Below are 14,983 nucleotides of genomic sequence, written 5' to 3' on the forward strand. Positions count from 1 at the left end.
ATGGATGCCTAATCTAATGCTGAATACGGATTCAAAACTCGATGATACTACCGAATCTTTTGCTTTTTAAAGCGTAACAAAATGGGGGTGTCTACATCGAGAGATAAATTTTTGCCAATCCATCTTTTCCGAGCTTCAGATTTCGATACCACTATCAACAGCTTCGATTTTTTCTTTGAGTGGCTATGCTCGACACTCTTCATCTCGTTTGATCATTTTTCAGATCTCGAGGGGAATTTCATCTGCATCCTCATCCGAGGAGGGTGTCTTTAGTTATTTTAAACATTAGATCTAAGAGTGAATCATAAGACATTGAAGATACAAAATCAAATGCTTTATTGAATTGAAAACTCTAAGTACATTAATGACTCTTGGAATGCCTCTATGGGCTTTACATCTGCTGTGATAGAAGACTGGACTCTGACTCAATGAAAAGACTGACAGACATGACACACATTTTTTTTTTACATTGACACTATGACTCACCAACTTTCAAGAGTTGATATACACTTGATAGAAACAAAATCTTGAAATATGACACTTGGAATATGACTTTCGAACAGAGACAAGGGTTTGGCATTGAAGTTCGCAAGTAGCACACCTTCCTCCATGATGTTATCGGCTAGTGGTTTCGGTCCTGGTATAGGAATATAGGAAGAGGTGGTCCCATGTAGTTCTGTCGACCTGGCCCAAACTGCCCTTGAAAACCTGCTGGTGGCATCAAGTTCCATGCCCTGATATTCTTAGGAGGTTCAAATTCTGACATCTTTCCTTTTCTTTTCGATTCATTTCTCAGCTCTGAGGTGGTATAAGCAGAAGTGGTGGGGCATTTGAAGCGTTGAATGAGTCTAACCGGTGCATTATTCACAAAAGCATGGAGTTCAGGAAGAATGGAAGAGTCTCCGTCTATCTTGTCCTGAATTTTGTGTTTCAATGCCAAGCACTTTTCTGTTGTATGACCAATACCTCCGTGGTACTCGCAATACTGGTCTCTCCTCCAGTGCTTGGGGAGTGGGTTAGGAAGAAGCCTCAGATCTAAAAGTGTCAAACAACCTTCATTGACCCATTTCTTCATGATAACTTCCTGAGAACAAGGTAGGTGAGTGAATTCCCTCCTCAGTCTCTGACCCATCCTTTCTTCTATTACTATTATTGGCTTCTTAAGGGGTTGATGATAGGGCCCAACATTCTTAATTTCACTGGGAATAATGACATGCTTTGTCCTACTATGCAAATCAACATATCTGTCAAGAATTAAACTCTGAACTGATGCTTCTTCTGTCATAGTCCCCTCATCAACAAACTTCTTTGTAGCTGAATCACATCTGGTGGATAAGCATTGCATCTGGACTTTCATCTCTCTAACTTCTTCAGTTAGCATGGCCATCTGACCAAAGAGTTTAACCATCCAGTTTTTCATTCTGATGAGGGCCCACCTTTCAAAAGATTCCTCCATTGGTCGAGAGTTTGATGGAACAGGTGGTGAATCTGAAATTGGACGGATAAGGGATGCAGGATCTAATAATGGTTCATCCATAGAGATGGCTCCTACCATAGGTAAAGGGCCAACTGATTTTGCACTGGTTTTCTGGTAGCACCGGGTTCTCCAACAACTACCGTTTCATCCTTGATAAGTTTTAGGATCTTATGCTTCAAGGCTTGGCAACTGTTAGTTGAATGTCCATGAACTCGATGATATTCACAAAAATCTTGTTCATAAAAGTTGCTAGGAAGAGGATTTGGAGGAGGAGAAGGTTCAGGAAGTTCAAGTTTACCCGCTTCGACCAATTCTCTCAAAGCTTTTTCAAGATTCTTTTGCAATGGAGGAATCTCTTTACTTGGCTTCTGAATAGGTTTGTTTCCTTTCTCGGCTAACTTATTGAAAGGTTGACGAGAGTTCTCCACATTGTTAACCTCTTTAAAAACCAACTGAGGTTTCTTCTCATTTCTCGAATTAGCAGACAATTTCGCAACCAGACCTTTAGCAAAAGCATCTTCGGTTCCAGTTCCCGTCTTAACCAAATGATTAAAGTCTGGATAATATTGAACAGCCATAAAATGGAAATATTGAGAAGATAGGCTTTTTATGACAATCTTGATCTGATTCTCAACTGACAACCTAGGGGTCACTTGAGTAGCCTTCCTTTTCCATCTTCGAATGAAGGAGGTGAAAGTTTCATTATGCCCCTATTTCAACATTTTCAGATCCGTTTTGGTTACATCTATCCCTTCCTCCATAGAAAACTGTTCTACGAACTTGTTAGCAATATCTTCCAGGTTTCTAATCTCTTCAGACTTCAAACTTAGGTACCACTTCTTAGCTGTTCCGACTAGAGACACAGGGAATACGAGAGCAATCTGCTCTGGAGAAAGTCCATGTTGCTGCAGAAGAGGAATGACGGATTTCAGATGACTTGTCGGGCATCCCATCCCATCATACTTATCAAGATAAGGTACCTTGAACTTCAGAGGTAGAACGACTCCCGGGACTATCATAAAATAGGCCATGTTCAGCTTCTTCGGACCTTGGAATTCCATACTCTCCACTTCTTGAGTTAGCTTCTCTAATTTGTCGACTAACCCTTTTTCTTTATCAGGCCTGTCAAGGTGAGGGAGGCAATTTTCTTCTGCATATTGCTCATCGTCAAAGTCATCTTCAACGGTCAGTACAGTAGGCCCAGTCACCACAGGAGGTGCAAGAGGTACAACTGAAGGGTGTTGGGGTGCAGGTTCCTTAGAGGTAGAACCTTTGTCACTTTTCAGACAAGCTACATCTTCATTTAGGGTATTCAATTGTAATAGAATAGTCTTCATCATCTCATTCATGTTGGGTGTAATATTTTCAGTCTCAACCATTTGTTCAGGGGTGGGTTGAATAGAAATTGGTATTGTAAATGAGTGAAGCCAACAAGATCAGACTCCTGCCATGGAATTGACAAACACTAGAGTTCAGTATAGGGTAACCAAATGAAAATGCCATATGTAAGTTGAGAAAAAAGATGATACGAATATATCCTCCTATAGATAAAATCCGACAGCATAACATCTATGTAAGGAGATGTGGTAAAGTAAGCACACAGAGTTTTTCACAAGTCTAAAGGATAATGACCAAGCTCAAGGTATTTGGAGAAAATTCGGTATCCTAATAGCTATATAAAGAGGGTCTAAAGCTGCTAAGCATAATGGGTATGCCAACAGGGTTAAGATAAAGCGAGGCTCTCCACAAGAATACATACACTTGAATAAATGTCAGCAAGATAAACTCACAATCAACAGATGGAACATAATCTGATCGTGATCAATCATATGAGAATGATACAATAGGCAACACTGAATTTTTCATTCACGATCAAAGATGATCAGTAGATCAGAAAGAAGACCACGGCCACAAAATAACAGAAGTAGGCCATAGACCGGATCTAAATCTGAAAGATGGACGTCAAACTGTATGATCAAAAGATCGACAATGATAGACTATGGCCATAAAGACAACGGACAAGCTATCGACCATATCTAAGACAAAACAGGTAACAAGTAAAAATCTGAGTAATACATATGTAATATGAATCTATGATACAACAAAAGAATGGATGAATGAGATTTGAATTTGAAGGATAATAACAAGAAGAATTTATCATTACTAGATCAAGGAATAAACCACGGCTATAAGTGTGACTAGTAGGAGTCACCAACCGGGTTTAAATTTGAAAGATGAATTTTACATGATTGACTGCTTCAGACTAGGAATCCCCACTAGAAAGTAGGTCCCTGTCTTATAATCAAGGAAGTATACAGACGGATTATCCATGAATAGTTCAAAAGATAGTGTAGACACCCCATTTTGACCGTGCCCTACTCCCTCCATTTTTGTGTAAAAACGTATCAAATCAGTGAGGTAGGACCCCAAATTTTACCTCAATGTAGGTTAGGCTCCCAGCTAGGTCCCCATAAAATTTCGTCAAAATTCGAGCGCGTTTGCCTGGCGAACGAGCTGAGATGGTGTCGTGGTGCAAATACAGAAGGGGGGCGAATTATCCTGAATAGGACCGAGCTTGGGCCATATGGGACATGATGATGTCGTGTGCCCATCAAATTTCCGCGCAAACCGCGAGCCCATCAATTCTTGGAGTGCCAATATCAACTTCCAAATTTGTCTATAAATAGCAATTTAACCCCCCTCATTTGGTTTTAATCTAGGTTATCTTAATCTAGAGAGAGAAAGAGAGGATTTTAGAGAGGGAAAGTAGATATGATCGTCTTCTCCGACAAAATACTAGAAAATTCGAGTTTTCCGGCCAGATCCAGCTATGTTCTAATGATTTCTAACATTAGCTTCATTATATTCGTCTTCTTCCTCTGTTTTTCCCTTTAATTGTCTATAAAAAAAACCTAACTGAGCTTCACTTTTGCCGAATCCTAATCCCTTCTCTCATCTTCTCCGGCGAATCATTGGTCGGATTCCGATCACTCTCTGATGTGCAATCCTCTGTTCAATTACTATTACATCAAGGCTAGGTTCTCATTTGAATCTTCCTAAATCTCATTTTCCACATCTCTGAAACTTCTTAATTTTGAAACCCTAACATTCGTTCATTTTTCCGATCATAATCCGACAAGGCTCCGGCAATATTTCTTCTCTTCCGGCCGGATTATCTTCTTTGGCAGAGCTTTGTAAGCTTGATTGGAAATTGAAGAAGTGAAGATAAAGATCATGAGAAATCAGAGGTTTGAAATTTGTTACTCCATCAGGTAAGTTGATTTGATCTCTATGTTTGAAATAATGATGATGATGAATGAATAGAGTGTGAAAAATGCAAGCTATGTTCTATTCATTGTGATTGTAATGTAAGATTTTAGATCTTCATGTCCTGATAAAATTTCATTTTACTTTTGTCTGAGTTATTTGTATGTTGTAATGGTTCCAAAGCTCATTTTTTTAGAGCATAAAGATTAGCGTTATTTTATTTTTATTTTTAAATTAGCTTTTCAGAATGTTGATTTCAATTCTTGTTTTTTTAGCTTCAGTATGTGTTGTGACATGAGATTTTTCATCATGAGAATGATAAACCGGATTTTATTTTAGCATAGCCATCACCTCAGTTCGGTTATGTCTCAAGTATTTTGTGCACAACTATAACCTTGTTCCAGTTCATCAATGTCTTCTTAATTGAATTCTATTTAATATCTTATCTTTTGTCTATGATCCTATTTTCATTTGCTTATTTTGATTTAGATTTGAAAATTTTGAAATAAAATATATGCCTGAAAAACTGTCCTGTTTTTTTTAAGTTCATTTAATCATGCTTTGTTCCTTGGAGTTAATATCTACTAATTTCATGACTATATGATAGATTTATAAGATGAGCTTATGTAGTTAAGTTCTGTATTGATGCTTGTATAACTCATGATAGATCATGATTATTTGATGGTAGCTACATACATACATTATTTCCCTTCATTAACCTATTTCAATGAAATCAATTTCCAGGTTAAGCGTATTATCTCTTGAGGTTTATGACATCTTGTTGTAGACACCCCATTTTGACCGTGCCTTAAACCATCTAATTTTGTACAAAATACCATCAAATGATTGAATTAGGGTCCCAAACTTCACCCTAGGCTAGCTTTGGGTCTCATCTAAGTCACCATAAAATTTCGTCGAAATCCGAGCGCGTTTGCCTAGCGAACGAGTGAAGCAATGCCCGTAGTGTAAACCAGAAAGGGGGGTGAATTTATCCTGAAGGGGGGGGGGGCGAATTTATCCTGGAAAGGATGCGGCCTGGGGCAGAAAAGACGTGACTATTTGTGCGCTTATCAATTTTCGCGCAACCACGCGTCTCATCAAATGGGAGTGCCAATATCAATTATAAAAAATGCCTATAAATAGCCACTTAATCTCATTTAAAAAAATCGAAATTTTCCCTAATCTTTATAGAGAGAGAGTGAGAAAACCAGAGAGAGAAAGTAAATCTCAAGCCCTAGCCTTCTTCTCCGGCAAGATCTCGCCGGAATCCGGTCGTTCCGCCGTAGATCTGACCGCCGGAGTTCTTCCATATCATCATTACTACATCCTTTTCCCTCTTATACTCATCCAAATTCAAGATTCACACTCTCAAGCCTTAGATCTACCTTCCAAACCCTAAACCAAACCCCTAACTTCTTATCTTTTTCCGATGACATCACCGGAATCTGGTAATTCTCCATGGAATCCGGCCATTAACCATAGAATCCGGCAATGCTTCATGAAATCCGGACAAAGATCATAAAACCTAACTTTTTTTTTCTGCAAATCTGACCCTAAGATCTTTATTTCCTTCACTAAAATTTATCCAAGAGAGTGAAGTCTAATAGATAAAAATCAGAGAGGAGAAAGAGGAAGAGTAGAATATTTTTTTTTTACAGCAAAAGAAAAAAAACAGTGGAGGATTTGGTGGATTTGGTTGAAAATTTTGTGTGGATCTGTGCATAATAATCGAGTAAAGCTGAGGGATTTTAGTGGAAAAGCTGATTGAAATGGAGTGATAAATGATAATTTTAGTTTTGCCTTAATTGATACTGGACAACATTCAATCTTGGTAGCTATCAAGGAGATCTTCATCATGAAGACAAGAGGAAATCGGGTCAATTCAAGTAATCCTAGTACTTTGTCTTATACTCTTTTGGATTGATTTTCTATATACCTCTTTGGCATTATCAACTTAAGAGTTGATGGTTGATTTTCTTTTATGCATCAATTCTCATTCTATGCTCTGTTTTGGACTTTGCATGGACTATTCAATCAGCTATAGTAAATTTTTACCTTTCAAAATTTTGGGTTCATCCATGCAAAAATTATGTTGTACATGTCTCTTGAATGGCTTCCTTGTGGTCTTGGGTGTTAATTGTGTGGTAGGTATGTGTTATGACAGCTTATGCAAGTTGCACTTGTTAATGGTACATGACCAAACAATTAATAAGAATTTCAAGACCTGCTGTGATGTAGGTATGGACACATGTTTCATGTTAGGACATCAATATTGCTCGTTGTTTTTCTATTGATCTTACTTCTCACTGTTTATGTCTTTAATTTAATTATAGTTCATTCAGCCCCTTGCTTTCTTTTCAATACATTTTAGTTCAAATTTCCATTTTTTTATACTCATGATTCACAGTCATTTAATTTCAATCGGGATTAGATTTTTGATCCAACATTGGACTTTTGTGCCTCCATTTTAAGTCTTCTTTTTACAATTTGTAGTCCAATGGTTTTGGGTTTTAATACCTTTCTCCAGGTTTTAGTTTTCATGTCCAAAAACTCCAAATTTTGGATTTTGGTAATTTTTTGGCTTTCAGCACTCATGCTCGGATTTTGGTTCCTGCTCATGTTTGGCATTGTGTAGATTTTGGTAGCCACCGCTTTACCTTTGATATTGGCTGCCCTCACATTCTTATGATAATGGCAGCTACCACTCCACTTTGATATTGGCAGCCACCACTTCCTTTTGATTTTGGCAGTCACTATTTCACTGTAATATTTTGGCAGCCACTACTTTACTTTTATAATGGCAGCCACCATCACCTTGTTATTAGCAGCCCTCATAACCTCTTTGATAATAACAGCCCCCATAACCTCTTTGATAATAACAGCCCTCATATTTATTATTGAAACATGGAAATGCCATTCATACAAAGGGTCTTTTGGGTCAATTTCATCAGAGTTCAAGATTGATATGGGCAGTCAAAAGTGATTTGGGGTAGGGGCGAGCAAGGGAGTTTTGTCTATGCAACCCATTTTGGTTATTCTTACATGAGAGTTTATTCTTTTGAAGACCATGAATTAAAGAGAACTTATTTGTTTGTACTCAATTGCAATCTCTGTATCATCGTTCCTCTTCCCACAAATTCTGATTGAGCATCATCTGTGTATAATATGGGAATTATCTTCGGATGGGCTTCCTTATGTGGCACTGGCAAAGGTAATCCTTTACAGTCCGGATAACATCTCAGGTAATTTGAAACTCATTTCTGTTTATTATCTGTTAATATTGTGGTTCATATATATTTATATCATTTGATTTTGATTACGGCACTGAGATCACATGATTTATCTTTGGAACTAGCTAATATTATATATATATATATATATATATATATATATATATAGATATATATAATAATATATATAAGGTCTGCATATATCGTTTTTTTTTTACATTAACCAGAATTCAGAAATTAATAACATGGTTCATTATGCTGGCCTATGTTAAGATATTCTTGAATTAATTCCGATGGACTCTTTAGGGTAATCTAAATATGTTAGGGAGTGAACACTCTTTTAGCATAAAAATTATAAATTCTTTCTACGGGCTGTAATTTTCTTCTCTTCTATAATTCTCATTTTTTTTAAGATTGTGATGGTCTTCATGTTTCCATTTGGTCTTTCGTATTGCTGTGTGGTATTTGTTCTTGATTCAAATTAGACATTCCCATCGTTAATCTGAGTAGTCTATTTCTCTTTCTAGTTGGTTTATCTGTAAAAGAAAAATAATGATACTAAAGAAAACGTATAAAGAAATGAGGTAGAGTCCATGTCATTTCAGTTATATCCTTGATATAAAGATTCTTAGTCTTTTGAAGCCTGTCATTAGAGGGACTTACCTGGATATGGTGGTACCCTCTTTTCTCCTCTTTCCTCTTATTTAGGTAGAGTGTTCTTAGTCTTTTAGGTGCCCTTAACCCATAAGTAACCTTCATTGCTAGGGCGATGAAGGAGTCATCCCAAGCCCATCATTAGGGGACTAGCTTAGTCCATATAATGTTCCGCTCTATTTTCTTTTCTTTTAGAAGATTCTCTAAATCTTTTAGAAAACCTTCTATCATAGTATATGATTCTCTCAATTTAATTATTTTTGCTTGCCCTTTTCTTTTGGAGAAAAGTTTTGTCTCATTTGTTTTAGGGATGTCACCTCCTTTAGACATGTTTTATCTGATTGGCGTTTCACTCGTTTGTGATCATGCTAGTTTACTTGTTTGTGACCACACTGGTGTACCTGTTTGTGAGCACGCTAGTTTACTTGTTTGTGAATCACATATGTTTACTTGTTTAATGTCTTTATCTCGGAATGTGTTCCGAACTACGTTGGCTTGATCCCTTCCACAGGGTACGTAGTGCAGCTTGGGATTCATATCCCAAGTCCAGCCAAATATTTTAAAATAACATTTCTGTAAGCCCAAGGGTCTACTCTCCTATCTTGTTTTGATGATTCTAAACATAATTGATTGTGTTTTTGAATACTAATCAATTTGCTTTGAAGTGTTGTGTTTAAGATAGGATTGATCATTGAAAAAACCAACACACAACATGGTCATGCTTGAAGATGTACCCAACAAGAGTCAAATGAGCTAAGTGGAGCTCACATCATCTCTCAAGCAAACATACAAAGATGGAAGATCAACTTGAAGACCAAAGCTAAAGAGAAATTGAAGGTTGCATAGGTATCATTGTACATCTCCTCTCTTTAGATTTTCAAGTCAAGGCAAAGTATTTTCAAAATATTTTTCAAAGAACTTTAAAGGTTTAGTGAATGATTATGTGGTGGACCAACATGTTGGGACCCTCATAAACATTCCATAATTATCATAGGAGTTGAGTTCCAAAAGCCAAAAATCAAACAAGCAATAAAATCTCAAATTTGCTGATTTTTTAGGCTTCTCGGAACTCCGAGCTCGGAACTCCGAGAAAAGGTCCAGTAGCTTCTGGACATTTTCTCGGAACTCCGAGAATATTTCTCGGAACTCCGAGAATATTTCTCGGAACTCCGAGAATATTTCTCGGAACTCCGAGAATATTTCTCGGAACTCCGAGAATATTTCTCGGAACTCCGAGAAATGGTCCAGTAGAAAAATTCCATTTTCTGGCCGTTCTCTCGGAACTCCGAGAATATTTCTCGGAACTCCGAGAATGGTTCTCGGAACTCCGAGAACCTTGCGATAGCTCAAAAAAGAGCCGTTGGGATTTGAATTAATTTGTGGTTTTTGTTATTTCCAGCCCCAAACGGTCATATTTTGAGGAGAGACTATTTATACAACATCTAGAGGATTATTTCCTCTCTCTTGATGATTTGAAAACTTCCTTAAGCATTGAAGAAAACTTGCAACCCATTTTGTGCTTAAGATTTGATTTTTCCCAAACTTGCCTTGCACTTGCAAATTTCTTGAGTTGGGATATTTAGAGCTTTCACTTGCAACTACCATCATTGAAGTGCAATCAAGGGTCTACAAAGAGCATCAAGCTTTCAAGAAGAAGCCAAGCTATTCAATCTTCATTTCTTGCAAAGGTGGCTAGGGCATCCTACTTTAATACCCTAGGGAGCACCGCTTAGAACTCGGCGGAGAAGGAGAGTCTTTTGTAAAGGTGTAAGGGCATCCTTATTTAATATCCCTTGGAAGTGTAACCGCCTCGGAGCTGGGCATCGTGGAGGTCTCCAATAGTGGAAATCCTTAAGGACGATCTTAAGAAGAGTGGAGTAGGGCTTTGCCCGAACCACTATACATCGGTGTGTCTCTTCCATTATCTTGCACTTTCATTCTTTTTGGTTTAGCATTTCACGTTGTCTTTTAATCTTAGTTGCACTAACCAAAAATTCATTCAAGAGAAGAAAATTCAAATTAGGGTTTATAATTAATTTTCAAAAGGGCTAATTAAGTGTTAAAATCAATTCACACCCCCCTCTTGGTTATTTCAATTGGTATCAGAGCCTCGTCTCTAATTTTTTAAAACCCTAACCGGTCTAGAGTAAAGATTCAAAAAAAATAAAAATGGCAAACCATCCTCAACACCGTGAATGTTACTCAAACAGTAGGCCACCCTATTTTGATGGAACAAACTATGATTTTTGGAAAACTAAAATGAAAATCTTTTTAACCCAAGATTATCAAATGTGGAGAGCAATTAATAATGAATACACATTACCCACAAGAAATCTAAATGATTGGACCGAAGCCGAACAACAAGCTTCAAATTATAATGCCAAAGCTATGAATTCCCTTATTTGTGTTCTATCTCCCGGAGAATTCAATAGAGTATCAAATTTGAATTCGGCTAAGGAAATTTGGGATACCTTAGAGGTCACCCATGAAGGAACCAATCAAGTCAAAGAATCTAAAATGAATCATCTTTTTCGGCAATATGAACTCTTTCAAATGAGACCCGATGAAATAATTGCCGACATGTACACTAGATTCACCAATCTTGTAAATGGACTAAGGGGTCTTGGAAAATAATTTTCGAATAGAGATTTAGTGACCAAAATCCTTAGGTAGGGACCTTTGTCATGGGAATCCAAAACCTCCGCAATCACGGAAGCCAAGGACATGAATACATTAAACCTAGATGAACTAATAGGATCTTTGATCACCCATGAGATGATTTTCAAAACAAAAGAACATAGCAAGATTAGGAAGATTTGGGTACCTAAGGGATCTCACTTGCCTATTCATATGTAGATATGCCTTAAAAGCCATAACAAGGAGAACACATGGTACCTTGATATTGGATGCTCTAGACACATGACAGGAGACCTTACTCAATTCGCATCCCTATCACTCAAGGATGGTGGAGACGTTACCTTTGGAGATGATAAGAAAGGAAAAGTCAAAGGTGAAGGCACCATAGGTAACTCTACCTCTCCCATACATGATGTACTATTTGTTGATGGCTTGTCCCATAATCTTATTAGCATTAGTCAATTATGTGATAATGGGTTTGAAGTAGTCTTCAGTCCCGACAAATGCATTGTTAAAAATAAGATAGATGGAAAAGTAAAATTCATAGGTTCTAGAGACAATAACATTTACACAATTGGACTAGATGATCTTAGACTCCAAAATGTGACTTGTCTTAATGCCATTAGTGAGGATTCTTGGCTATGGCATAGGAGGTTGGGTCATGCCGGAATGGAACTCATTTCGACCCTCTCCTCAAAAGAAATTGTTAGAGGATTGCCTAAGTTCAAATACACCAAAGATCACATTTGTAGAACTTGTCAATTAGGAAAACAATTGAAGAGCTCATTTGCACCTAAAAATATGATATCAACTTCCTACCCCTTGGAGCTACTTCATATGGATCTTTTTGGACCAATGAAGACAAGTAGCCTAGGTGGAAAGAGGTACGTGTTTGTAGTTGTGGATGACTACTCACGATTTACATGGGTCATATTTCTAGCACACAAAGATGAGACTTATGAAAATTTCCTTATATTGTGCAATCAAATACAAAATGAAAAAGGTGTTGCTATCTCTTACATTAGAAGTGATCATGGAACAGAATTTGAAAATGTACATTTTGACACTTACTGTAATGAACATGGGATGAAACATAATTTTTTCGCACCTAGAACACCTCAACAAAATGGAGTTGTAGAAAGAAAGAATCATACTCTCCAAGAAATGGCTAGAACTATGTTGCATGAAAATGATCTCCCTAGATATTTTTGGGCGGAAGCGGTTAGCACCGCTTGCTATATCATAAACAGGGTATATGTAAGGCCAATTTCTAAGAAAACACCTTATGAGCTTTGGAAAAACTTGAAACCAAATATAAACTATTTTAGAGTGTTTGGATGTAAATGCTTCATTTTAAACATTAAAGATAATTTACACAAATTTGATAAGAAGTCGGATGATGGAATATTCTTAGGGTACTCTTCACATAGCAAGGCATATAGAGTATTTAATAGAAGAACCCTAGTTGTCGAAGAATCCATGCACGTGACATTTGATGAGAGAGAGCCAACACCTCAAGAAATGCCACATGATGAGGATGAACCTATTGAACATCTTTTACCTAAATTAAGTGCTCCTCCCCATGCATCTACAAGTCATACATTACCTAGTGAGGAAGTAGAAAATGAAAATGATGACTCATTGCCTAGGGATAGGAGAACATTGGTAGATCATCCTGAATCCCAAATCTTAGGTGATGCCACATCGCCGGTAAGAACTAGATCATACTATCGTAGTGTGAGCAATAACTTGGCGTTCCTATCCGAATTAGAGCCTAAGTCCATCAAGGAAGCCGAAAAGGATGAATATTGGTTGATGGCTATGCAAGAAGAACTAAGTCAATTCGAAAGGAATAAGGTGTGGAGGCTAGTGCCTAGACCTAGTGATCATCCAGTCATTGGCACGAGATGGGTGTATAGAAACAAATTGGATGAAAATAGAATTATCACTAGAAATAAAGCTAGGCTTGTAACCCAAGGGTACAATCAGGAGGAGGGAATAGACTATGATGAGACATTTGCTCCTATTGCCCGTATGGAGGCTATTAGGATACTCTTGGCATATGCATCTCATAAGGGATTTAAACTATATCAAATGGATGTCAAAAGTGCCTTCCTAAATGGCTATATCCAAGAGGAAGTGTATGTTGAGCAACCTCCAGGTTTTGAAGACTTCAAACATCCAAATCATGTCTTCAAGCTTGATAAAGCTTTGTATGGGTTAAAGGAAGCTCCTAGAGCTTGGTATGAGAGGCTTTGCACTTTCTTGGTTGAAAAAGGATTTGAGATGGGAAAGGTGGATAAAATATTATTTATCAAAAGAGAAAATCAAGATATCCTCCTTGTCCAGATATATGTAGATGATACCATATGTGGCTCAACTAATCAAAAATTGTGTGATGAATTTGCAACTTTAATGAAAAATGAATTTGAAATGAGCATGATGGGTGAGTTAACCTATTTCTTAGGACTCCAAATTAAACAATACAAAAATGGAATATTTTTAAATCAAGAAAAATATACAAAGGAATTATTAAAGAAGTATGGCATGGATAGCAGTAAGACATCAAGAATTCCCATGAGTACTACTGCTAAGCTAGAAAAGGATGAATTTGGCAAATCTGTGGACCAGAAGATGTATAGGGGTATGATAGGTAGTTTACTCTATTTGACAGCCAGCAGACCAGACATTATGTTTACTGTCTGTCTCTGTGCTCGATTTCAATCGGATCCAAAAGAGTCTCACCTATCAGCAGTCAAGAAGATCTTCAAGTATTTAAGAGGAACACAAAGTCTAGGACTATGGTATGAAAGATCATCTTCCTTTACTCTCATCGGATATTCAGATGCAGACTTCGCCGGATGTAGAGTAGATAGGAAAAGCACTAGTGGAACTTGCCAATTCTTGGGTAAATCACTTGTTTCATGGTTTAGCAAGAAGCAAAATTCAGTAGCTCTGTCCACAACAGAAGCAGAATATGTGGCAGTTGGAGCCTGCTGTGCTCAAGTCCTATGGATGAAAAGCACATTGATGGACTATGCAATTAAAATGGAAAATATTCTCATCCAATGTGACAACACTAGTGCTATAAGCTTGACAAAGAACCCCATACAACACTCAAGAACAAAACATATTGAGATTAGGCACCACTTCATTAGAGATCACTCACAAAAAGGAGATATTTGCTTAAAATATATCAACACTGAAGATCAAATAGCGGATATCTTTACAAAACCCCTTAGTGATGATAGAATTTGTTATATCCGAAGTGCTTTAAACATTTGGAGTGCGGATCAAGTCAAAGAAATTGCCAAATAAATACTTTGTGCCTTTCACCAGCTTATCTATATAGTATTTATATATATCATCTTTGCTTGGTCGTATCTGCATTAATGAGATGTCAAAAATTAATCTTAAAAATCACTCAATTGGTACTCTTAGCCTTCTTAGTTTTCTAAGTTGGAGAGGTACTTTCACTTTAATTAAAATACCTAACATTTTGACATATGTCAACATCTCGATCATGAACAGGTATATGTGCATTACTTGGTTATTTCAGCATTGATTTAGGGGGAGTACCTAACTCAATCTTATCTACTCCTAAATTGCTTTACTTTTTTTTTACACCATTTTCTGTCGATGACAAAAGGGGGAGAAGTTTGAAATTGATTATCTATTCAATTGACTTTATGCACCATATGCTTTTATTGTTATCATT

The sequence above is a fragment of the Tasmannia lanceolata genome, unplaced genomic scaffold, assembly GCF_043159265.1.
Source record: "Tasmannia lanceolata isolate RefF3 unplaced genomic scaffold, GAP_Taslan_0.1 ptg000012l, whole genome shotgun sequence".
Lineage (NCBI taxonomy): Eukaryota > Viridiplantae > Streptophyta > Magnoliopsida > Canellales > Winteraceae > Tasmannia > Tasmannia lanceolata.